The 25,769-nt window shown below is 45.4% G+C and overlaps 1 protein-coding gene across 28 annotated transcripts in view; it reads right to left on the bottom strand.

Moving 5' to 3' along the window:
• CELF1 (CUGBP Elav-like family member 1) overlaps positions 1-21,906 on the bottom strand; it is a 104,216-nt gene extending 82,310 nt beyond the window's left edge. For 14 of the 28 annotated variants that reach the window (XM_017346459.3, XM_008270634.4, XM_017346470.3 and 11 more), the window contains exon 1: positions 21,634-21,795. The gene's annotated coding sequence lies outside the window, so the exon portion shown is untranslated. Of the gene's footprint in view, positions 1-21,633 lie in introns of all 28 variants that reach the window. The other 14 variants (XM_017346474.3, XM_070070498.1, XM_070070518.1 and 11 more) reach the window with 5 other exon arrangements.
• Positions 21,907-25,769: the final 3,863 nt, after the last annotated feature.

The following is a 25,769-nucleotide window of genomic DNA, read 5'->3' as shown; positions in this document are numbered from 1 at the left end:
TAGATTTCATTAGGAAATGTAGAGGCAAGATAAATTCAACCAGTGGGTGGAGGCAGCTAAAAACAGTGCTGAAAAATTAAAAGGCCTGGGCTGGAATTCTGCTCCTGCCACTATGTGAATTTAAAGGAAAGTATCTTACTTCCCTCAATTGCAAAATGGAAGGATTAAAGAAAAATCTCTGAAGCTTCTGACACTCAGAGGCTATGGCTTACTTCCTTTTCCTTCTATGCCTGCCTTGGACACCCACTACCTTCCCAGTACTGCACCTTACCATAATTAGGTAGCTCTTTAAAGCTTCTAAATTAATAAGACACAGAAAGTACAATCTTAAGCTTTCTTTTCTATTTCTGGCTCATTGCAAATGTGCAACAGCATTTTATCAAGGAATGGCTAGTACTGCACAGTTCCTGACATACTAGCTTTTCTTTGAACCCCATTGACAGTCACACAGTGACAAGTTGTAAGCAAGGAGGTTGTTACCATGGGGACCTACTAGGATTCCTGGGGGTGGACCAGTAGCTTGCCTTTTTAAATTTTTTTTTCTGGTCAAGCCTTTTTTGATGTGGCAACTCAGAAAGCTCATCTAAATTTTTCTTCATCAAATTACCTCCAAAAAATTTTACCACACACTACACAATTCTGAAGTAATATTAAAAACTGTTTTAGTGCTCTCTCTTGCCAAATAGTTAAATATACTGAAATATAAATCTTTAGTCTATTGATAAAAGCAAAAGCAAAGTCAATTGAAGTCTCAATGACCTATGCATGCTATTGCTTTCCAGACTACCACACTATAAATTATGTGATTTAGTATTCTTAGCAAGACTTCAGAATTCCCAAGTTTAAGGAATTTCAGCTTTCTCTATATGATTACATTAGAAACTTACCAGACATGCAAAATTAGTACAATAAAGCTGGCTGGACAAAGAAGTTTAAGTTCAAATTCCAAGTCAGCCTCCAAAAGTGCTACATACTGGGGCCAGCACTGTGGCACAGCTGGCTAAGCCACCATCTGTGATACCAGTATCCCCATATGGGTGCCAATTCAAGTCCTGGGTGATTCACTTCTAATCCAGCTCCCTGCTAATGGGCCTGGAAAAGGAGCGGAAGATGGCCCAAGACCTTGGGCAGCCCCCAGCCATCCACGTGGGAGATCGAGATACAGCTGCAGGCTCCTGGCCTCAGCCTGACTTGACTCCTGCATTGTGGCTATTTGAGGAGTTAACCAGAAGATGAAAAATTGATTCATTCTCTCTCCCTCTCCCTCTCTCTCACGCTTTCTCTAACTCTGCTTTCCAAATAAAGAAGAAGAAAAAAGCCAGCTACAAAATTGCTGTGTGTAGACACAGGTGATGTAACTCAGGGAGGTACACCGCCACTCCCAGCTAAATGCGTACTGCCAGTAAGCTCCCGGAGACGCATTCTGGTAGAAGACATCTTAAGAAAACAGATCGTTTAAGCCTGATCTTTGGATCTGGTTTGTTCACAGAAGTGGAACAGTCAGAATTCAAAAGAAAACATTTTTCTAGGTCGTAGGCTCCCTGGAAGAGTTTAGTCTTTCTATAGGTCTTGCTCAGCCCTAAGCAAAGCTACATCAGACAAATGAACTCTAATAAATAAAAATAGCATTTGTCTCCATACCAGTTGCAGAAATCCTCAGCTACCCTAGGTCTATTATCCACACTAACTTGAGAGCTAGAAAGTACCTGGAAGAAAGTTTAAATCTCTGTGTTCCTAAGAGCCTTAGTTTGATATCAAATAATAATTATTTTAAAATTCTAAATATAAATGTCATTAAGATAAAATGTGTTGACTACCAAATTCTTTTTAATATTTATTTATGTGAAAGGCAGAGCAAAAGAGAGAGAGAGAAAATATCAATCTTTCATCTGCTGATTCACTCCCCAGATGGCCACAACAGCCAGGTCTGGCCCAAGGATGGCAGGGATCCAAGTTCTTGGGCCACCTTCCGATGGCTTCCCAGGTGCATTAGCAAAGATCTGGATTGAAAGCAGAGCAGCCGGGGACTCAAACCAGTGGGATGCCAGTGACACAAATGGTGGCTTAACTTGCTGGGCCACAACACTGGCCTCATTCAAAAGCCACACAAGGGGGCACTGTGGTGTAGAGGGTAAAGCTGTTGCCTGCAGTGCTGGCATCCCATACAGGTGTTGGTTCGAGTCCTGACGGCTCTGCTTCCAATCGAGCTTTCTGCTATGGCCTGGGAAAGCAATAAAAGGTGGCCCAAGCCCAAGTAGGAGACCCAGAAGCAGCTCCTGGCTCCTGGCTTCGGATCAACTCAGTTTTGGCCATTGCAGCCATTTGGGGAAGAGAACCAGCAGATGGAAGACTTCTTTCTCTGCCTCTCAAATAAACAAACACACACATCTTTAAAATATATATTTGGGGCACTGCCACCCATGTGAAAGACCCAGATAAGAGTTCCTGCCTCTAGGCTTTGGGGTAGCCACCTGGGGAGTGAACCAAGGGATGAAGATTCTCCCACATACACCATGTCTCAAAAAAATAAAAAAAAAATAAAAATAAAAAAAACAAAAAAAAACAACAACAACCACCGTGAGCTGGATTGGAAGTAGAGCATCCAGCTCCACTCAAACCAGCACTTTTTTTTTTTTTCCAATTTTTTGAAAGGCAGACAGTGAGAGAGAGAGACAGAGAGAAAGGTCTTCCTTTGCCATTGGTTCACCCTCCAATGGCCGCCGCACTGCGGCCGGCACATGGCACTGATCCGAAGCCAGGAGCCAGGTGCTTCCTCCTGGTCTCCCATGCGGGTGCAGGGCCCAAGCACTTGGGCCATCCTCCACTGCACTCCCGGGCCAGAGCACAGAGCTGGACTGGAAGAGGGGCAACCGGGACAGAATCTGGCGCCCCGACCGGGACTAGAACCCTGTGTGCCGGCGCCGTAGGCGGAGGATTAGCCTATTGAGCCGCGGCGCCAGCCTCAAACCAGCACTCTGATATGGGATGCCAGTATAGCAAGTGGCAGATTAACCCACTGTGCCACAGTGCCATTCCCTTCCACAAAAACCTATCTGATTTTGCTGATTTTATTTACCTAAGTTTTCCTGTACCAGTTTCACATGGGTTTGTTTGTTTAAAACAGTTTCCCACCCTATTTATAACCCAAATTAGTTCATAGGTTTGCAAGTTTTTAAATGCACTTGTAAATGTATCCAGAGGCTATTAAACAGAAACAATATAGATAAAAAACATAGCATGTAAAAACATGGCATCTTTTCACAATTATTTCCCATAAACTTGAAAGGGGAAACAAGAAGGACAAGCCCAGAGGGTAAGTTTGCCACATTAGTTTACTACCAGACAGTCTAGAGACAAACAGAGACTGAGGCCACAGGACAGAAGAGAAGGCAAACTCCTGGGTGTTTTATTCATTTTTACTCCTGGATTACAATTTTCTTAATTTTATTTGGGAAAGTGCATCTTGGCCTAGAAAAGCAAGAGCACAGACTGCCAACAGTATCATATTCCCCTTTTCTTACTCTCTGGAGTTGCAAGAAACAGTCAAAATTAGGACTGTCTAGAGACCTTCAGGAAATAAGCAAGATGATGTTTCAAGATCATTAGTCTCCAAAAAGGCTTTTTTTTTTTTTTAATTACAAATTTTAACCAACATAACATCTTTCAGTGGGAAGCTGTTTATATTTTTCCAGAAAATTCCTTAGAGTTTTAAAATAACTTAACTTCCAAAGATAATGAATGATTTAAACAAATTCAGAGGATTTCATGTTTTCTTCCTGTTCCTCATCCCTAATACCAAACTGCCTCAAAACAGAAAATTAAAAGTGCCATGTGAACAGATATGCAGTATTATTCAACAAATATTTGCCAAGTATCTACTTTATACAAGGTCCAATAAGAGTCAACACTATGGGGGCTGGCACTGTGGCATAGCGGGTTAAGCCACCACCTGCAGTACCAGCATCCCATATGGGCGTCGGTTCGAGACCCGGCTGCTCCACTTCCGATCCAGCTCTCTGCTATGGCCTGGGAAAACAGTAGAAGATGCCCAAATCCTTGGGCTCCTGCACCCGCTTCAGGGACCTGGAAGAAGCTCCTGGCTTTGGATCGGCACAGCTCTGGACACTGCGGCCAAATGGGGAGTGAACCAGTGGATGAAGACCCCTCCCTCCCTCCTCCCCGCCCTCTCTCTCCCCTTCTCTGTCTGTGTAACTCTGACTTTCAGATAAATAAATCTTAAGTAAACACTATGGACTATAATGTTTTCTCTATGCAATGCTCAGCTCAATACTATACACATACTACACATGAAGGCATACTATTGTTTTGATACTTATCTGCAATCAACTTGAACTCTACTGTCAAAAAAATTCTCCTAGCTTTTTCTATATTCTTTCCTGGTTGTATACTCATTCACATTTCAGTTATCTGCTAACTGTTTTTAATTTCTGATTATTATCATTACTATCACAGGGAAACTTCACATTTCTCTGGAACGAAGTCTTTCAACTTAACAGAAACAAAATGACTGCAAGAAAAAAAATCAAATTAGAAGCACTAAACTATCTTTCTCAGACCTCCCCTCTCCCTCATTAATACACTACTGTAATGCTCCTATTACAGATCACTCATGAGGTTACCGACTAAGCTGGGACCAGACAGACTCTATTAACTGGGCACACAGCCACTTAGCACTACCCTTTGTTTAAAGTCTCAACTGCTGGTGAACACACATTATTATGTTCCACTCAAGCTGATTAACTTCTTTTTTAAGAGAAAACAATTGGGTGGTGTTGTGGCACAGCGGCTAAAGCCTCCGCCTGCAGTACCAGCATCCCAAATGCACACTGGTTCGAGTCCAGGATGCTCCTGTTCTGGTCCAGCTCTCTGCTTTTGCCTGGGAAAGCAGTGGAAGATAGCCCAAATGCTTGGGTTCACGTACCCATGTGGGAGACCCAGAAGAAGCTCCAGGCTCCTGGCTTTGGATGGGCACAGTTCTGGCCATTGTGGCCATTTGGGGAGTGAGCCAGCAGATGGAAGACCCCTGCCCCCACCTCTGTCAAATAAATAAATAAATCTTTAAAATATATATTTTTTAAAAAAGAGAAAATCAGGAAACTAAAACAAATGTATTATTTAACTAGAAATGAAAAGAGAATCCATAAGCCTCACAAAAATGCTTTACAGTTTAGAGTTAAAAAGATGATAATCACTTTTATATCTAAAGTTTCCTATCTAAAATGGAAGTATTATCACTCTAAGTTACCTAAAAGCAGTAGTTATAAACAAATAATCATTACAAACTTTCAAAAAAAGAAATAGGTACAGGTGTTTGGTGCAACAGTTAAGACGCCACTTGGGATGTTCGCATCTCATATCAGAGTGCCTGGGTTTGGGCTCTGCTCTCCATTCCAGCTTCCTGCTAATGTGCAACTTAACTATGTGGGTCCCTTGCCCCCAACATGGGAAGGGAGACCTGTATTGAGTCCTGGGTTCCTGGTTTCCATCTGTGGTCAGTCCTGGCTATTGCAGGCACTTGGGAAGTGAGTCAGTGGGTAAGAGATAATTCTCTCTCCCTCTAAGTAAATTAAAAAATTTTAAGGGGCCAGCGCTGTGGCACAGTGGCTTAAGACTGAAGCGTTAAGCCTGAAGCACCGGCATCCCATAGGGGCGCCGGTTCGAGACCTGGCTGCTCCACTTCCGATCCAGCTCTCTGCTATGGCCTGGGAAAACAGTAGAAGGTGGCCCAAATTCTTGGGCCTCTGCTCCCGCATGAGAGACCCAGAAGAAGCTCCTGGCTTCAGATCGGCACAGCTCCGGCCATTGTGGCCAACTGGGGAGTGAACCAGTGGATGGATGACATCTCTCTCTCTCTCTCTCTCTCTCTGCCTCTCCTCTCCCTGTGTAACTCTGACTTTCAAATAAATAAAACAATAAATCTTTCAAAAAATTTTTAAAAGAAATGAAATTCATAATTTTGATCTGGCAAAGTACCAAAAGCAGCATTCACCGCACCAGAAGTAACATCACAAGGAATTCTATACTGCTGATGGTACCAAGACTTCCAGCAGCCTTTGCCCAGCCTTGGGAGGCTGCTGGGAAAATGGGATGATCTTCCAAACACCCATGATCCCTGATATGATTATTCTAAAATTCAAATGAATCTAAGAAGTGCAGAACTCCACACTAAGTCCTATTCAAAGCTCTTCTGGAAGAAAAAACAACTCCCTTCAAATCAGTTTAAGCAAAAACTGGAATGAAATAAAAGGATACTAGAACATCTCAAGGAACCCCAAAAAGGAGCACATCTGGAAAGCCCTTGGGTATCAAGGCTTATAGTTTGCTTGTGGATGACTATGTTCTCTCTAGAGCTCCATTTCTCGTCTTTGTTTATTTCTGGATCAATTTTCTACATATCTACATATTTCTCCCTCCCCAAAGACTGTCCTTTATTGTTCTCACCAGTATGAGCCTGAATACAGCTGCATGCTAGTATCTGAGCCTAGGCTCCAAGTTCTCTGAATTCAGACTTGTTCCCTGAAGACTCAATTCCAATCTCAGATTCCTTGGAGAAAATGATTTGCTCAATTTGGGCCAAGCGTCCACCACTGGTCCAATAAGCTGTTATAAGAGGGTCTAGGTCATAGAGTACAATTAGGTAGGAACTATTTATATGCCTACACCACCCCTCCAAAAAGATATGCAATACACTAAGCAGCATGGCAATTTCTATCCTCAAAAAATCTCAAAATGCTCCTGAAATTAAAAAAAGGTATCAATAAAACAATAAATTCTATGATATAATTTGATACGGGATGATGGTCAGGAAAAGCTTCATGAGAAAGGTTAACTATACACTAACGGACTAACAGGAATGAGCAAGACACATCCCTAAACACAGAATTTGATGCTGCTGCTCTTGCTATGACCATCTAAAAAATATGGACATAAGAAACAGTTTCTTAGCACAAAAGTAACCTCCAGCAAAATATTCTTATTAAAAGCCTGCTATGAAGCTTAAGATGACTTTATGACCACAAAGCAGTACTGCTTCATCATGCAGAAATCATCAGCTACCTTACAAATGTCAAATAATTATAAATTTTCAAATTGTCACCGCTCCGACTTCCCTTCACCCCCTGACCCCCACAAGATTCTTGCTCAGACAGCATTCCAAATCAGGCAAGCAGCCAAGAATCAACACAGGTGTCTCTCACTGGTAACCCATTCAGCCTAGCCTGGTAAGTTAGCAACAGCACCATCCAGACAGAATTCACCATGGAGAGAAAGACAGTGGAGCAAAAAACAATGTCTCTCACACACAAAATGCAAGCACAATTATATATTACTGTACAAAACAAGAACCAGCAAAAATTTAACAGGTCCATATAATACTGGCTACTCAGAGTAAACTATCAGTTGCCTCCAGATTATCACCAAATATCACATTCCCACAGTCTCTCCAAGAGCTTGCTTCACTCCCACAGGAAACAAAATGGTGAAAGAACAATAACAAAGTGTTCACAGTTTGTAAATTCACTCTTTGGCTAAAGAGTGGCAACGTTATGTAAATGGAAATTAACTGAAAATATAACACTATAAAATAAAACAGCTCCAGGACCAAAAAGCTTCATTTTGTATAATCCTCAAACCAAAGACATTTATCCCTCAAGAACAAAGTTTCAAGAGAGTTTTAACTTGGAGGAAAAAGTGAAACTATTCAACTTTATTTTGCCAAAGCAGAACATGACAGTAAAAAGAAGAGCCAGAGGTCACAAATCTAATGAACAATTCTTTCTAAACTCACATTTTGCACCTATGAACACATCCCAAAAGTGGCACATTAAAACCAACTAGGTGAGATTTGTTAGATCTCAATGTAATAACCAAACTAGAACTCACCATTCCTCTTCATACTTGCTGCCATATTCTCTGCATGGAGGAAAAGAAAAATCAAAATGCTGGAACCCAAAATCTGTTCTGAAATAAATCCATTTCTCATGAGGTAGGAAAAAGATTGGCTGACTCAGTGTCATTTACAGTAACGTCACAAAGTCCTAAGAGTTAAAATATTTTAGGGGGCAGTGCTATGCCATAATGCCATAGTGCTATAGCTGCCACCTATAGCACTGACTTTCCATTATGGGCACCGGTTCAAGTCCCAGGTGCTCCCCTTCCGATACAGCTCCCTGCTAATGCACCTGAGAAAGCAGCAGACAATGGCTCAAGTGCTTGGTTCCCTGCATTCCTGTGGGCAACCCGGGAGAAGCTCTTGGCTCCTTCCTGGCTTTGGATTAGCCTAGTTCTGGCCTTTGTGGCCATTTGAGGAGAATCAACAGATGGAAGATCTCTCTAACTCTGCCTTTCAAATAAATAAACAAATCTTTTTAAAAATTAATTTAAATCATTTAAGATATTGAAATATATTCAGTCTCCCTTAACGAAGCTTTCTCAAACCTTGAGGGGAAAAATACTCTGCTTTTAATGTAATTTTTCATTTTTCTCAGATTTATGGTCTCTGCATAAAAATGGGAAAACAGAGACAGGTATCTGGCACAGCAGATAAAGACCCTGCCTGGGATGCCCAAATCCCATATCAGAGTGCTTGGGGTCAAATCCTGGCCCTGCTTCATATTCCAGCTTCCTGCTAATGCACACTCTGGAAGGCAGCAGGTGATGGCCCAAGTATCTGACACTCTGCCACCCATGTGGGAGACCTGGATTGAGTTCTAGGCTGCTAGCTTCAGCCCGGTCCAGCTCAGCTGTTGCAGACATTTGAGGAATGAACCAGCAGATGGGAGATCTCTTTTCCCTGTCTTTAAAATAAAAAAAAATTTACCATCACCCATATCTTGCTGCCCAGAAAAAAAAATTAGTATTTATTCTTCTAGTCTATAAGATAAAATTTTAGAATGTTTAAGGAGTGCTTTAGTTGAAAAAATACAGAAAATCAGTATGATGAAAACAAAACATGTGTTACAAATCTGGAACTCAATAGAGTTTAAAATAAACAGCTACATACTGATCTCCACATCACAGCAGAGGTTTAAAAAAAATTCACAACTGTTCTGTTAATTCCATAAGGACACATCTACTTCAAGGAGATTCTAACAGCCAATTTTATGAAAAGGACAAAGTTACAATAACAAAGATCTCATTAAGAAAACGATCTTCAGCAAATAACAAAGCTCAGGTAAGGACTCTTGATCCAATATAGTTGGCAAAACAAATACTTAAAACCGATTAAATTTTCACCTTTATTGCTAAATAGTAGAGTCCTCCTTCTCCCTACTCCTAATTGTAGTCACCCAATAACACTACTAAGAAAGCAGGTGTCTCCTTGTAGAAACTCAGTATAGTCATCTGTATTTTTCAAGTTTTCTATGGACAAAATAGCCTCCTATCAACAGATCTGAACGTTCAAGTACAGACAATGAAGATGAATTTAGGAAACCATATTACCCTAATATTTCACAAGGAACAATGATTCTACAGGGAAGAATGCCCTGTTTAGCAAAACATTTCAGATGCATGAGCTGGACTTAAAACAATCTATGCTTTAAGCCATAATAGACACAGGAAAATGTGAAACAAAATATATCAAAAAAAAGAGAAAACAGAAGGAACACTCACCAAGCTACTGCCTATGCAGGCGTTTTACTTATTTTGTTTGGTTGAACTGCGCCATTGACCCATAAGTAGTATGCCCATTTTTACATACAGAAAAAGGAAACAGCATTATCAACAACTATACCAGAAACTGTTTAGTGCCTGGCATAAGTTACTTCAATTAATTCTCATGTTACCATTTGGGATTAGTATTTCCATTTTAAAGACAGGAAAACAGGCCTAGAATTGTTAAGGTCAAAACTGGTGGTATCAAATTTTAAACCCACTCTCACAGTTATCCTTCCCAGACTGAGCTTATAAACTCCATTCAAGTCCCAACATTATTTCAAACCACAAGCCTCCACTTTAAGGATTCCACAAAGAACCAACTCTCAGTTATGCATGTGGTAGTTCTAATTTTTATCAAAATTTTCTTGCTTCTATCTTATTTGCCTCTTGATCATTTCAGTGTGTCATAGCACTTTGAGAAGAAACGTGCAGGTAAATACAGGATTATGTTAACAGCAATCAACATCAGTACCTTCTAGACATTCCACTCGGGCTCCAACAAAGTTCATTCCTATTTCAAACTGTAAATACCTGAACTTTTATAAGAATTCTATTTCTATTATAAAAAAAAATTAAGAATCAACAAATAGTTTCAAACAAAAGAATGGTTCATACTCTTTGCAAAAGAGGTTACGTATCTCCTCCTGACAATAAAATAGAGTCCTACAAATCCTATGAGGGCTGCAATGTCTCTTTGGGACAATAAGGTTGACTGAACAAAACTTCCATGAACCAAGGATTAACATTCAACTTCCTATACGACTGAAGAAAAAAATGGAGTGGAGGTCTGGGTCCAAAAAGCAAAGAGGAGAAACAGTCAAGGAATCTCTGAAGGTAAGTAAAGATTATCTTGAGAAGAAAGTCTTTCAACTCTAGGACACTCTGAATAGTTTTGTCCATACCACAACTGGGAAGCCTATGCCTATCTTCAAAATGCTCTTACCTTGAAAGTATGAGTTATTCTAACTGGGCTCTTAACACCAGGGTTGGTTGTTTGTTTTTTGACAGGCAGAATGGACAGTGAGAGAGACAGAGAGAAAGGTCTTCCTTTTGCCGTTGGTTCACCCTCCAATGGCCGCCGTGGCCGGTGCGCTGCAGCCAGCGCACCGCGCTGATCCGATGGCAGGAGCCAGGTACTTATCCTGGTCTCCCATGGGGTGCAGGGCCCAAGGACTTGGGCCATCCTCCACTGCACTCCCTGGCCACAGCAGAGAGCTGGCCTGGAAGAGGGGCAACCGTGACAGAATCCGGCGCCCCAACTGGGACTAGAACCCGGTGTGCCGGCGCTGCTAGGCGGAGGATTAGCCTAGTGAGCCGCGGCGCCGGCCGATACCAGGTTTATAAATTTATCTGCGCAAAACACAGAACACCTGTACATTAGTCCACCACTCTAACAAAATTCACTGATATATTATAGTTATAAATCAAAGGCAGAAGCTTGCTAATTTTTGTTCTTACTGAGAATTTTTCAGTACACATAAGAAAATGCTACACAGAGATTAGAATTATGTTAAATATTCAGACTGATGCTATGAGCTGTAATTTGGGTGACTTATCATTTTAAAAATATTTTTAAATGTTCTTGAAGTGTACTTGAAAGGCAGCATAAGAAAGACAGAAATATCCCAGGATGAATTAACAGAAGACAGATAAAAAGCATAGAATAACTGGAATTCCAATAGGCACATCAATCTGGGATGCACGCACACAGCTCTCTGCTATGGCCTGGGAAAGCAGTGGAAGATGGCCCAACTGCTTGGGCCCCTGCACTCAAACTGGAGACCAGGAAGACGGACCTGGCTCCTGCCTTTGGATTGGCGCAGCTCCAGCCATTGTGGCCATCTGAGGAGTGAACCAGCAGAAGGAAGACCTTTCTCCGTGACTCTCCCTCTCACTGTCTGTAACTCTACCTCTCACATAAATAAATAAAATCTAAAAAAAAAAAAAAAAAAAAAAAAAAGGGCAGAGGACTACAGCCATAAAATGGTATAAGGGTCCAATACATGCTACAATATCATGACCTTGAAAACAACATGCTGAGATAAACCAAATGCAAAAGGACAAATATTCTGGTCGGACAGAATACCTATAATAGGCAAATTCATAAAGAAAGTAGATTAGAGGTTACCAAAGGCAGGGAGAGGGAAAAACTGTGACTGCTGCTTAATGGTTATAGAGCATCTCTCTGGGGTGATGAAAACATTTTCTAGAAAGATAATGGTAAGGACTGCAAAAGTTGAATGTAATTAATGCCACTGAATTGCACATTTCAAAACGGTTAAGATGTAAAACCTAAACCTTAAAACTATTAAAAGAAAAAACCTCATTACAAAGGTTTTGGAAATAAATACATAAAAAATTCTGGAGATATGGCTTAGTGATTAAGACACCACTTGGGATGCCCATTGCTGTATCAGAATATCTGGGTTCCAATAATGATTCAACTTCCAATGCAACTTCCTATTAATGCAATATTAACAGGAGGCATCAGGTAGTGGTTCAAGAGTTGGCGTCCTGCCACCATTTGGGAGACCTGGATGGAGTTCCAGGCCCCTGGCTTCAACCTGGTCCAAGCCTAGCGGTTGTGGACATTCAAGGAGTGAATCTGTGCATGGAAGATTTCTCTATTTCTCTGCCTTTCCAACAAGTTAAAGAAAAAAAAAATACTAAAAGCAAAAATAAACAAATGAACTACGTTAAACCTAAAAATTTTTGTGTATCAAGAATACAATGAGGGGCCAGCACTGTGGCGCAGCAAGTTAACACCCTGGCCTGAAGCGCCGGCATCCCCTATGGGCACCAGTTCGAGACCTGGCTGCTCCACTTCCGATCCAGCTCTCTGCAATGGCCTGGGAAAGCAGTAGAAGATGGTCCAAGTTGTTGGCCCTTGCACCCGTGTGGGAGACCTGAAAGAGGCTTCTGGCTTCAGATCAGCGCAGCTCTGACTTTCAAATAAATAAAAAAATCTTAAAAAAAAAAAAAAAGAATACAATGAACAGAGTAAAATGGCAACTTACAGAATAGGAGAAAATACCTGCAAATCATTCATATAGTAAGAAGCAAATATCCAGAACATAATGAACTCCTCCAACTCAAATAACTGACAAAGAAAGTAAGACCTCCAAAGAAAATATACAAATATCACAGGCCAAAAGCCCATGAGAAAATGCTCAGCGCAGGCTCTGTGGTGCAGCAGGTTAAGCCTGCCAGACTTCCAATCCAGCTTCCTGCTAATGCACATGGGAGGCAGCAGAAGATGTACCAAGGGCTTGGGCTCCTGCACCCATGTGGGAGACCTGGGGGAAGCTCCTGGCTTTAGACTGGCCCAGCTCCAGCCATTGAGGCCACTTGGGGAGTAAACCAGTGGATGGAAGATGTGTCTCTATCTCTCTCTGCCTTTCAATTAAAAAAATTCAAAAAAAAAAAAAAAAAAAAAAAAACAAAGAAAAGAAAAACTAGGGGGTCTGCAGCGGGGCATAGCAGGCTAGACCTCCACCTGCAGTGCCAGCATCCCATGTGGACACCAGTTTGTGTCCCAGCTGCTCCTCTTCTGATCCAGCTCTCTGCTATGGCCTGCGAAAGCAGTGGAGGATGGCCCAAGTGCTTAGGCCCCTGCACCTGCATGGAGGACCCAGAAGTTGTTCCTGGCTCCTGGCTTCAGATGGGCCCAGCTCCAGCCACTGTGGCCATTTGGGGAGTCAACTGGTGGATGGAATACCTTTCTCTCTCTCTCTCTTTCTGTAGCTCTACCTCTCAAATAATTAAAAAAAAAAAAAACTAAAATATTTTTTAAAAATGTTCAGCATTAATAATCAGAAAAGAAATGCAAATCAAAACCACAATGAGGTATCACTACATACCCTTTAGGATGGCTATCAAAAAAACAGAAAGAAGTGTTGGCCAGCATATAGAGAAAGTGGAACTCTTGTGCACTGTTGATTAAAGTTGTAAATCTGTACCACTTCTATGGAAAACAGTATGAGAGTTCCTCAGAAAATTAAAAGTATAATTATCAGGACTGGCACTGTTGCTTAGTGGGTAAAGCTGCCACCTGCAATGCCAGCATCCCATAGTGCCAGTTCAAGTCCAGGCTGCTCCACTTCCCATCCAGCTCTCTGCTATGGCCTGGGAAAGCAGAAGATGGCCCAAGTCCTTGGACCCCTGCACCTGCGTGGGAGACCCGAAGAAGCTCCTGGCTCCCGGCTTCAGATCAGCGCAATTCCAGACATTGCGGCCCTCTGGGGAGTGAATCAGCAGATGGGAGACCCCCACACCCCTCTGCCTCTGCCTCTGTGTAACTCTTTCAAATGAATAAACCTTTAAAAAAAAAAAAAGCATAATTATCATTTGATCCAGCAATCCCATTTTGGGCTATATATCCAAAAGAACTGAAAGCAAGGTCTCAAACAGGTTTTTATACATTCATATTCACAACAGCACTATTCACATTAGCCAAGAGGCAGAAGTAATCCAACTATTCATCACCAGATTCAGTGGCTAATATGTGCATACATACAATGGAGTATTACTCAGCCTTGAGAAGGAAGAAATCTTGTCACATGCTACATGATCAATGAACCCTTGAGGATATTATGTTAAGTGAAATAAAAACACTGGGTGTGATTAACTGTTTTTTAAAGTTTTGTTTTTTTTTGTTTTTTTTTTTTGAAAGGCAATACAAAGAGCGAAGACATGCAGGTGGTGGTGGTGGTGGTTGGGGGTGGATTTTCTATCTGGTTCACTCCTCAAATACCTGCAAGAGCCAAGGCTGGGCCAGGCCCAAGTCAGGAACGTGGAACTGAACTTCATCTGGGTCTCCCACATGGGTGGCAGGGATTCATCTGGGTCTCCCACGTGGGTGGCTGGGCCATTATTTGCTGTCTGACCAGGTGGAAGCTTCCTAGGAGGAAGCTAGATTAGAAGTACAGGAGGTGGGGCTCAAACTGATACCATGATACAGATGCAGGTGTCCCCAGCAGCAGAGCCACAACCACCACCCCTGAGGGTGGGCTTTTGGCACAGCAGCTAAGATAGTTTGGGATTTGAGGCCAGCCTTGTGGTGTAGTGGGTTAAGCTGCTGCCTACAACATCAGCATCCCACATGGATGTTGGTTTGAGTCCCACCTGTTCCACTTCAGATCTAGCTCCCTGGTAATGCACCTGGAAAAGCAGTGGAAGATGGCTCAACTGCTTGGGCCCCTGCACTCACATGGGAGACCTGAACAAAGCTCCTGGCTTCAGTCCGGCCCAGCCTTGGCCATTGCAGGCATTTGGGGAATGAACCAGCAGATTGAAGATGGATAGATTGACATCTCTCTCTCTGTAACTCTGCCTTTCAAATAAGTAGCAAGATAAAATAAACCATAAAAGAAAAACAAGACACAGTATGGAATGCCCTTATCCCCACATCAGAGTCTGGTTCAAGTCCGGGCTCCTCCACTTCCAATCTAGCTTTCTGCTAAGGCACACCCTAGAAGGTAGGATGTGATGGCTCAAGCAGTTGTTTCCTGCCAGCCACATGAAAAACTCTAATTGAGTTCTTTGCTTCTGGACTCCTGGCTTCAGCAGGGTCCCACACTGGCTGTTGTTGGCATTTGGGAAGATCTTTCTCTCTGCCTCTGCCACACTGCCTTTCAAATAAATGAATCAATAACTAAAAAAAAAAAAAAAAAAAAAAAAAAAAAAAACTAGCGGTTAGCAGTGTTGGGGGGAAGAGGAGAAAGAGGAGAGTTGTGGTTTAAGGGCTATAGAGTTTCTGATTTGCAAGATAAAAACCTGAATTTGTGTCACTTTGCCTTTCAAATAAACAAATTTTAAAAAACACAAAATAAAACTGGAGACTGGTTTCCTGAAAATGTGAGTATATTTAGTGCAACAGAACTATACACTTAAAAATGGTTAAGACAGTAATTTTTTTTTTAACCACAATAAAGAGTTGCAAATATAGGGGCCGGTGTTATGGTGTAGCAGGGAAAGCCGCAGCCTGTAATGCCATACGGACACCAGCTGCTTCACTTCTGATCCAGCTCCCTGTTAATGGCCTGGAAAACGCAGCAGAAGATGGCCCAAGTGTTTGGGCCCCTGCTACTCACATGGGAGACCCAGAAATAAGCTCCTGGCTTAAGCCTGGCCCAGCCCTGGCTCTTGTGGACATCCGCAGAATGAATCAGTACATGGAGAATCTCTCTCTGTGATGTGACATTTTCAAATAAATAAACCCTTAAAGAAAATAATAAGTGCAAATATAGGAGCCAGTGTTGTAGCTAGAGCGGATTAAGCTTCTACTTGAGATGTGGGCATCCCGCATCAGAGCACTGGTTCAAGTCCCAGTTACTGTGCTTCTCATCTGGCTTCCTGCTAATGCATCTGGGAAAGCGGCAGAAGATGACCCTAGTAGCTGGGCCCCTGCCACTCACATGAGAGACCGGAATGGAGCTTCTGGCTCCTGCCTTTGGCCTGGTCCAGCCCTGGCTGTTGGTGGCCATTTAGGGAATGAACCACAGGATGAAAAATCTGACTCAGATGAAAAATCTGACCCACTATGCACTGAGGCATAGTGGCTAAAGCCTCTGCCTGGAGCGCCAGTATTCTATATGGGTGACAGTTCCAGTCCCGGCTGCTCCTCTTCCGAACCAGCTCTCTGCTATGACCTGGAAAAGCAGTGGAGGATGGCCCAAATGTTTGGACCCCTGTACTCATGTGGGAGACCCGGAGAAAGTTTCTGGCTCCTGGCTTCGGATCAGCCCAGCTCTGGCCATTTCAGCCATTTGGGGAGTGAACCAGTGGATGGAAGACCTTTCTATCTCTCCCTCTGTCTGTAACTCTACCTCTTAAATAAATTAATAAAAACTTAAAAAAAAAGATCTATCCATTCTTCTGGCACGCTTTCAAATATATATATATATATATATATTTTTTTTTTTTTTGACAGGCAGAGTGGACAGTGAGAGAGAGAGAGACAGAGAAAAAGGTCTTCCTTTGCCGTTGGTTCACCCTCCCATGGCCGCTGCGGCCGGCACACTGCAGCCGGCGCACCGCGCTGATCCGATGGCAGGAGCCAGGTGCTTCTCCTGGTCTCCCATGCGGTGCAGGGCCCAAGTACTTGGGCCATCCTCCACTGCACTCCTGGGCCACAGCAGAGAGCTGGCCTGGAAGAGGGGCAACCGGGACAGAATCCGGTGCCCTGACCGGGACTAGAACCCGGTGTGCCAGCGCCGCAAGGTGGAGGATTAGCCTAGTGAGCCGCGGCGCCGGCCCAAATATATAAATCTTAAAAATGCAAATAGAAAAAGGTTAAAATGGCAAATTTCACAATGCTACAATTTTTAAAACTATTACAAAACACTGAACTGTAACCTTAAAGGAGTGAACTGTACGTGATGTGCTTTATTATCAATAAAACTGTTTCATTAAAAAAAAAAACTCAGGAAATTTTAACTATCATTCACTGAAAACAGTAATTTCTTGGGAGCACTAGAAGCCTCCAGCAGAGCTTATGTTCCTACTGCCTCCAATTCCTTCCAGGCTTTCAAGTGGCAGCTCCCCCCACCACCCTCTTCTAACACCCTACCTCCTTGTGAGGTCCACCCTCAGGAAAATGAAGTTAAAGAGCAGCAGCGACAGTCATAGGAAGGGGAATGTGACTCAGGCTAGAGCTCTAATTTAGCAGCCGAGTCCAAACGTTTATTAACAGCAACAACAATTTCCTCTGTAGACACGCACACAGTATGTGATGGGTCTCCGCCGCTTCCCTTTCCTTCTCCTCTCCACCACTGCACGTTTAAACGACGGACTTCTCTGCTCCTGTGCTGGGACATCCGCCGGCCTACCGCCTGTGGCAGAAGCTGTTAAATACAGAGCACTATCTAAAATATGGCTGTCAGGGGTGGGCATCGCGCACAGTAGGTGGGGGTGCCACACCCTCACCTCATACTGGAGTGCCTAATTCGAGTTCCAGCTACTCTGCCCCTCAGATCCAGCTTCCAGCTTCCTGCTAGTGCCCAGGGAGGCAGCAGCTGTTGGCCCAAGAACTCATATGGGTTCTTGGCACCCACATGGGAGACCAAGATGCAGTTCCTGGCTCCTGGCTGTAGCAGGCATTTGGAGTGTGAACCAGCGGATGGAAGGGAAGGTGTGTTACGTCTCTCATACAAGCTCTCTCTGGTTGTCACTCTGCCTTTCAAATAAATCAATCAATCTTTTCTTTTTTTTTTTTTTTTAAGATTTATTTATTTGAAAGTCAGAGTTACAGAAGGAGAGGAGAGCCAGACAAAGTGAGGGGGAGGAGCAGGAGGGGGAAGGAGGGAGGGAGGGAGGTCTTCCATCTGTTGGTTCACTCCCCAACTGGCCACAACAGCCAGAGCTGTGCCAATCTGAAGCCAGGAGCAAGGAGCTTCTCCCTGGTCTCCCACATGGGTGCAGGGGCCTGAGGACTTGGGCATCTTCTGCTGCTTTCCCAGGCCATACATAGCAGAGAACTGGATCGGAAGTGGAGCAGCCGGGAGTTGAACTGGCGCCCAAATTGGATGCTGGTACTGCAGGTTACGGCATTAGTCACTACGCCACAGGGCTGGCCCCTCTAAAAATTAAAATTTAAAAATGTGGTTACAGCAGGTAAAGCTGCCACTTGCAGTGTTGGCCTCCAATATGGGCACCAGTTTCGAGTCCTGGCTGCTCCACTTCTAATCCAGCTCTCTGCTATGGCCTGGAAAAGCAGTGGAAGATGGCCCAAGTCCTTGGGCCCCTGAACCCGTGTGGGAGACCTGGAAGAAACTGCTGGCTTCGGATCAGCGCAGCTCTGGCCAGTTGGAAAGTGAACCAGGCCGGCACCGCGGCTCACTAGGCTAATCCTCCGCCCTGCGGCACCGGCACACCGGGTTCTAGTCCCGGTCGGGGCGCCGGATTCTGTCCCGGTTGCCCCTCTTCCAGGCCAGCTCTCTGCTGTGGCCAGGGAGTGCAGTGGAGGATGGCCCAAGTACTCGGGCCCTGCACCCCATGGGAGACCAGAAGTACCTTGCTCCTGCCTTCCGATCAGCATGGTGCGCCGGCCATTGGAGGGTGAACCAACGGCAAAGGAAGACCTTTCTCTCTGTCCTCTCTCTCTCTCTCACTGTCCACTCTGTCAAAAAAAAAAAAAAAAAAGTAAAAGTGAACCAGCGGATGGAAGACCTCACTTTCTGCTTCTGCCTTTCAAATAAATAAATAAATCTTAAAATTAAAATGTGGTTAAAACAAACTCTGCTAGCACCTATTACTTAAAATTAAAAACAGAGAGTATGAGGCAGATGCTGTGGCACAGCTGGCTAAGCCACTGCTAGCCACCCCTGCACTCCACATCAGAGGCCAGTTTGAGTCCCAGATACTCAGCTTCTCATCCAGTTTCCTGCTGATGTTTTGGTGGGGGGGACTCGCGGGAGATGATGGCTGAGCGCTTGGGTACTTGCAACCCACAGGGGAGAGACCCAGATGAAGTTCCAGGCTCCTAGTTTTGGCCTGGCCCAGTGCTGTCTACAGCCAGCATTTGAGAAGTAAACCAGCAATGGAAGACCTCTCTCCCTCTCACTTTGCCTTTCAAATAGATGAAAACATCAATAATTAAGTACGTATTATGTATAATATATACTCATTTTTTAAGACGGAGTATGCATTCAACCTTGTAGTTAAGATGTGTGCATCTGAGAGTACCTAGGTTTGATGCCTGGCTCCAGCTTCCTCCTCATGCAGACCCTGGGAGGTGGCAGGAGATGGCTCAAGTCACTGGGTTCCTACAACCCACATGGCAGATCCGGATTGAGTTTCCAGCTCCCAGCTCCCACCTGGCCCAGCCCCAGCCATCTGGGCATTTGGGGAGGGAACCAGTAGAAGGGAAATTTCTCTGTCTCTTATTTCTCTAACAAATAAAAGGATGGATAATATGGTAAAATTTAAACAAAAACAAAAATGTGAATGGTATGTCTGTTTCAGTAATAAGCATTTCTAAAGCATATAAACAGGATGGAAAAGATAAAGACCAGATACTAACAATTATCTCTGAGTAAAATGTCTATGGGTAAGTTTCTTCCTGACTTTCCTGAGTTTTTATAATGAATCTGTAACTTCTGTAACAAGAATAACAAATGGAATCTTCGGAAAAACCTGTCATTCTGGCCCAAACTTCACTGTCTGTCTTATTGTGCCACAGGTACTTGCGCATGCTACAGCACTGGAACCGAATGAGCACCGCGCGAGAGGGACCCAGTTACCTCCATTTTGCAGATGAGAACAGGATCAGGAAGACACTTGGCCAAGGTTGTATAATTAGTAATTGACACTGCAAGGATTACAAACCAGGCCTTCTAACTTCAAGCCCTGGGTCCTTTTCATTCCATCACATCTCAGAGGGCAATTTGCATGCTGCTCATCACCGTGTTTAAAACAACAACAAACTCAGCCACGAGCCCTTTTGTAAGAGCACTTCCTAGTTAACCTGAGCCAGTAAGGCGCTGAACTCAGAGGGCTTCAGTCTCCCCACCTGCAGAGCAGAGCGCGCCTCCTGCCAGCGGCTCCTAAGTGCAGACACCACATGAGAAGAAACGCAGATGGGCAAAAAAGAAGTCGAGGCCTATGCTCTGGGCCAAAGGTCACGACCAGAAACAGGTGGTGGACAGTCAGAGAGAGGAAAGAACACAACTTTCCTGGTTAAAGCAACAGCTGAGCGCTCTGCCTGCGCTCCAGCGACATCACTGCCGCGATCTCGGCTAACTCCCACCTCCTAAGTGCAGCTTAAAAGACGTGAAACTTGGTGTCCAGAGAGGATCACTGTACCGACAGTCCGCGCGTGTTCCTGCTAACTCCCAGGTTTTCCAAGCGGACTCATTAAGGCTAAGGCAGAAGAACCCCTACAGAAACGCCTTCGTTCCCACCAAGGAGTCACCGAGAAACAAACTCTGGCAGCCGCAACTCTCATGAAAAAGGTGAGAGAATACAATTAAAGCCTCTCCGACCCAAAAAAGAGTCGAAGCCCGCGCCCAGCCCTTGAAGAGGTGAAATTCCTGTGCAAGAGGCACTGGGTATTTGCAACCCTTTGCATTGCAGCCACTGTGAAGCGCTCCCACACTCTTTAAAACTGTTACACAGCCCTTCTACCCGAGGGGAATAAGCCGATACTATTAACTCTGCTAGCCAGAAACAGAGTCCATTTTGCTGAAACAGGTTCCGAGCAAAATCTCACCACCTTCCCCTTGGCCGTGGGGATGAGTCTACACCACTGCCCGCGGGACCACAACCAAGACAGCACCAGCTTTCGACCCAGAGCCAGGTCTCCGGCGAAGAACTCGCTTCCACAGGCTCCCCGCGCCCCGGGGCGAAGCTCCGGCCCCGCCGCTTCTAGGCCATGACTGGGTGAGCACCTGATGTGGGGGGAGGGCGAGCCCGGGCGCCGGCAGATCTGGGGCGAGGAGCCGGGGGCCCTCGAGGCTCCCGCGCAGCGCTGCCCTCTGAGGCCAGGGGTCCTGGGACACCCCCCACCCCCGGGGGGGTGGGCACCAAGAACACGTGGGGCGACAGGGGCCACGGAAGGGATGTCCCGGGAAAGGCAGCTGGGGCTCGGCCACGGCAGCCGGGAAGAAGACAGCGGAGCAGCCCTGGCCGGGGACCGAAACCCTCAGAGCCCCGAGAGTGACGGCACAGGGCGCGGAGAGAGGGGCAAGGCCACGAGGAGGGCGGGTCTCCCTGGGCCCCGGGGGCACGCGCCGGACCAGCGCGGCGGGACCCGGGCAGCGGAGGACCCCGACACGCGGGGAGGAGAGAGCGCGCAGCCCTGCCCCTAGGGCGCGGGGAGCCAGGAGCGGCCGCGCCCGGAGGGCCCTGTGACCCACAGCCGCCCGAACCGGACCCGCCCCGCGGCGCCTCCCTCCTGCCTCCTCTCCCTCCCTCACTCCCTCCCGCGGCCCGTTATCCCACAGCCGCCGCACTCACCAGCGGCTGCACCTGAGCCCGCCGCTGTCTCAGCTACTGCCTGCGCCTCCGCAGCCGCCGCCGCCACCGCCGCCGCCTCACTGCTGAGGCCGAGTCCCGGGGGAGCCTCCGCGTCCCGCCGCCGCTGCCGCTGCCGCCAGAGCAGAACACCCCAAAATGGCGGCACTTCCGGCACCTACCACTGGCGGGGAGGGCCGAGGTGGAGGGGAGGGCGGCGAGCGGGAACGTACCACCGCGGCGCCGCCCGCAGCCCTCGCCGGAGCGGAGCGCGGCGCAGGGGCGGGCCGAGCGCCGGCGCTGCAGCGCCCCCTCGGGCTGGGGAGTGGAGACGCAGCGGCGGCAAAGCCCCCGGGGGCGCGGGCGGAGTCCTCAGCCCCCGGAGCTCCTAGGGGCACATCCCTTTGTCTCTGGGCTCCACCGAAGGGAGGACCCCGGCCTGGGAATCTGAAGTTCTCGACTCCGCGCACTGCACCCACAGAAGCCCAGGAGGACGCTGGTGGGCAAGCACTCCAGCTTGGCACTGAATATACGCCTAATAAAACCTCTAATGAATGAATGAATGAGTGAGTGAATGAAGGTGCTTGGCCAGTCCAGGCACATGGCACACCCTCCAGGCTACAGTACTCAGGCCTTCTTACCTCTTGGCTGGAATGTGTAGTGCCTGCTAGCAAGGTGAACAGCAGGTGGACCCACAACCGGCCACACCCAGAGGGCTCATAAAGATTCCATTAAGACACTGCCAGCCCAGCCCTAACCTACTTTTCTCAGAAAAAGAAACATTTTGAATGCCCCAAGTTATATCTCAACAGACTTCCTTGGAGTGAGGCAGAAATCCTTGTTGGAATGCAAACTGTACAATTCGTTGTTACTGTTTAAACCAACCTTGGGAGATAGTGAAATGCAGATGGAGAGAGAAAATTGGTGTACAAATAATTCGTGCACTTACAAATGAGTTCTCTGTAACATCATCTGGCTTCCCAGAGCAAATACTTTCTATACTCCAAATACTGATTATACTGGAAGCACCACTCTCCCCACGAGCGCTGCTGGTGCCACACGTGAGTAGACCAGAACAATGAGACCCAATCTGCACATTTTCATACTCATATTCTGTACTGTGTAGGTTTATGTACATTCTTTTTTCTTTTTAAGATTTATTTTATTTTATTTATTTTTTTTATTTGATAGGCAGAGAAGAGAAGAGAAGAGATAGGCAGGAAGAGAGAGAAATAGGTCTTCCATTTGCTGGGTCACTCCCCAAATAGCTGCAACAGCTGGAGTTGAGCTGATCCGAAGTCAGGAGCAAGGAGCCTCTTCTGGGTCTCCCACCTAGGTGCAGGGGCCTAAGCATTTGGGGCCATCTTCTACTGCTTTCCCAGGCACATTAGCAGCCGGAACTCAAACTGGCCCCCTTTTGGGATACCGGCACCACAGGCAGAGGCTTTGCCCACTGCACCACAGCACTGGCCCCTTACATACATTCTCTCTCTCTCTTTTTTTTTTTTTTTAATTAATTAATTAATTAATTTGAAAGTCAGAGTTAAACAGAGAAGAGGCAGAGAGAGATTGAAGTCTTCCATCTGCTGGTTCACTCCCCAGTTGGCCACAATGGCCAGAGCTGTGCCAGTCTGAAACCAGGAACCAGGAGCCTCTTCTGGCTCTCCCACGCGGGTGCAGGGGCCCAAGGACTTGGGCCATCTTCCATTGCTTTCCCAGGCCAAAGCAGAGAGCTGGATCCTGGATCGGAAGTGGAACAGCCGGGACTAGAACCAGTACCCATATGGAATGCCGGCACTGGAGGCAGCGGCTTCACTGGCTACGCCACAGCGCCAGCCCTCCCCCCCGCATACATTCTTCATGTTAGTGAATTCTCTTAATAGTCATACATGTAATTTGCAGAAAAATGCCATACTTGTAGACTCTTAAAGCTTACAGGATATTGTCACAAACATTACCACAATTAAATTTTTGAAGATTATTTATTTTAAAGGGGGAGAGAGAGAGAGAGAGAGACAGAGAGAGAGAGAAAGAGATCTTCCATCTACTGGTTCACTTCCCAGATGCCCTCAACAACCAGCACGAGGCCAGGTGGAAGCTAGGAGCTAGGAACTCCATCTGGGTCTCCACGTCGGTCCCAGGGAGGCAAAGACTTGGGCCGTGAGTTGCTGCCTCCCAGGCGCATTATCAAGAACCTGGACTGGAAATGGAGGTGGGACTCTATCCCAGGCATTCTGATATGGGGCGCAGGCATTCAGCTTAGCCTACTGCACCACAACACCCACCCCAACCACAGTACAGTTTTACATGTTTTGCTCATTTTATTTGAAGTCTCCCCTGCCCAGAAGGAAAACCCTGAGGAGACAGGGGTTTTGTCTGTTGTATTTCACAGCTATAATCTCAGGGCCTAGATAACAATGCCTGATCCATGATAGGCCCTCAATGAATGTTCTAGCATTAACAAATAGGCATATAGAGATGCTAAGTACGGAAAGAATAGTTTGGCCTTTAGACATTTTCTAGAACCTGTCCATGACCTAAATAAGAATAGGGAACATGCTTATCTTATTCTCTTTTATCTCCTGTGTTTTTCACAGTGTCCAGCTAAATAGTTACTTCTTTAAAAAAAAAAAAAAGATTTATATGTTCATTTACTGATTAGAAAGGTAGAGTGACAGAGATATCTTCCATCTGCTGGTTCACTCCCCCAAATGTCTACAGTAGTCAGGGCTTGGCCAGGCCTTAGCCAGGAGCCAGGATCTTCATCCAGGTTTCCTGCATGGGTGGCCACAACCCAAGCACTGAAGACATCATCTTCTAGTATTTCAGGCATGGAAAGCCAAGATGCTGTGGCAAAAAAAAAAAAAAAAAAAAAAAAAAAAAAAACCTAAGTGAAAGATCTCTGTGAGTGAGATCCTGGTGGAAAGAAGGAGCCATCAAAGAAGGAGGTACCTTTCTCTTAAGGGAGGAGAGAATTTCCACTTTGACTATGACTTTGTCTAAATAAGGTCGGAGTTGTGAACTCAAGAGGCTTCCATAGCCTTGGCAGCTCATGACAAGAGCCTCAGGTGATTACTGACATCATAAATAAGAGTGTCAATTGTTAAATCAACAACAGGAGTCACTGTGCACTTGCTCCCCATGTAGGATCTCTGTCCTTAATGTATTGTACTATGAGAATTAACAGAAAAACTAGTATTCAAACAGTACTTTATACTTTGTGTGTCTGTGTGGGTACAAACTATTGAGATCTTTATTTAGTATAGAGTTGGTCTTCTGTATATAAAGATAATTAAAAATGAATCTTAATGAAGAATGGGATGAGATAGGCAGTAGAATGGTTTGTGGGTGGGAGGGTGGTTATGGGCGGAAGAACCACTATGATTCAAAAGTTGTACTTTCGAAATTTATATTAAATAAAAGTTCTCTATTTAAAAAAGACATCATCTTCTGCCTCCCATATGCATTAGCAGGAAGCTGGATCAGAAGCATGGTGTAGACAGGACTTGAATCAGGCACTCCTAGATGGGATGTAGGCATCCCAAGTGGCAACTTAACCTGCTACACCACAACACCCGCCCCAGGCCTTCAGTTTTTGCACTGTATAATTTGGAGGTGCTTGCATTTTCTACAACAGGCATATATTACTGTTATAACCCAAAACTATAAAACAAAACCATAGATGGAGGCAATGACAAGACTGAGCGATGGGGTAGACATTGTGGTACAGCCAATTAAGCTGCTGCTTCAGACAGCTGTGGCACAGCAGGTTAAGCCGCCACCTGGGATACACTGGCCTCCCATTTGAACACCATTTCAAGTCCTGGCCACTCCACTTCCCATCCAGCTTCCTGCTTATGTGCCTGGGAAAGCAGCAGAAGATGGCCCAAGTGCTTGGACCTCTAACATCCATATGAAAGACCTGGATGCCAAGTGTCTGGCTTCAGCCTGACACAGCCCTAGCTGTTGCAGCCATTTAGGGAGTGAACCAGCAGATGGAAGATTCTCTCTGTCTCTCTCTCTCTTTCTGTCTTTCAAATAAATAAATAAATCTTCAAGAAAAAAAAAGCCTTGTTTATCCATTGCAGGAAGCTGCATGACACTCCACTTGTGGTTGCTTGGGACTTCTTGATAACTTG

Source organism: Oryctolagus cuniculus, chromosome 1 (genome assembly GCF_964237555.1).
Source record: "Oryctolagus cuniculus chromosome 1, mOryCun1.1, whole genome shotgun sequence".
Lineage (NCBI taxonomy): Eukaryota > Metazoa > Chordata > Mammalia > Lagomorpha > Leporidae > Oryctolagus > Oryctolagus cuniculus.
Note: the sequence above shows the minus strand (reverse complement) of the source record. Positions and strands in the feature narration are given on the sequence as shown.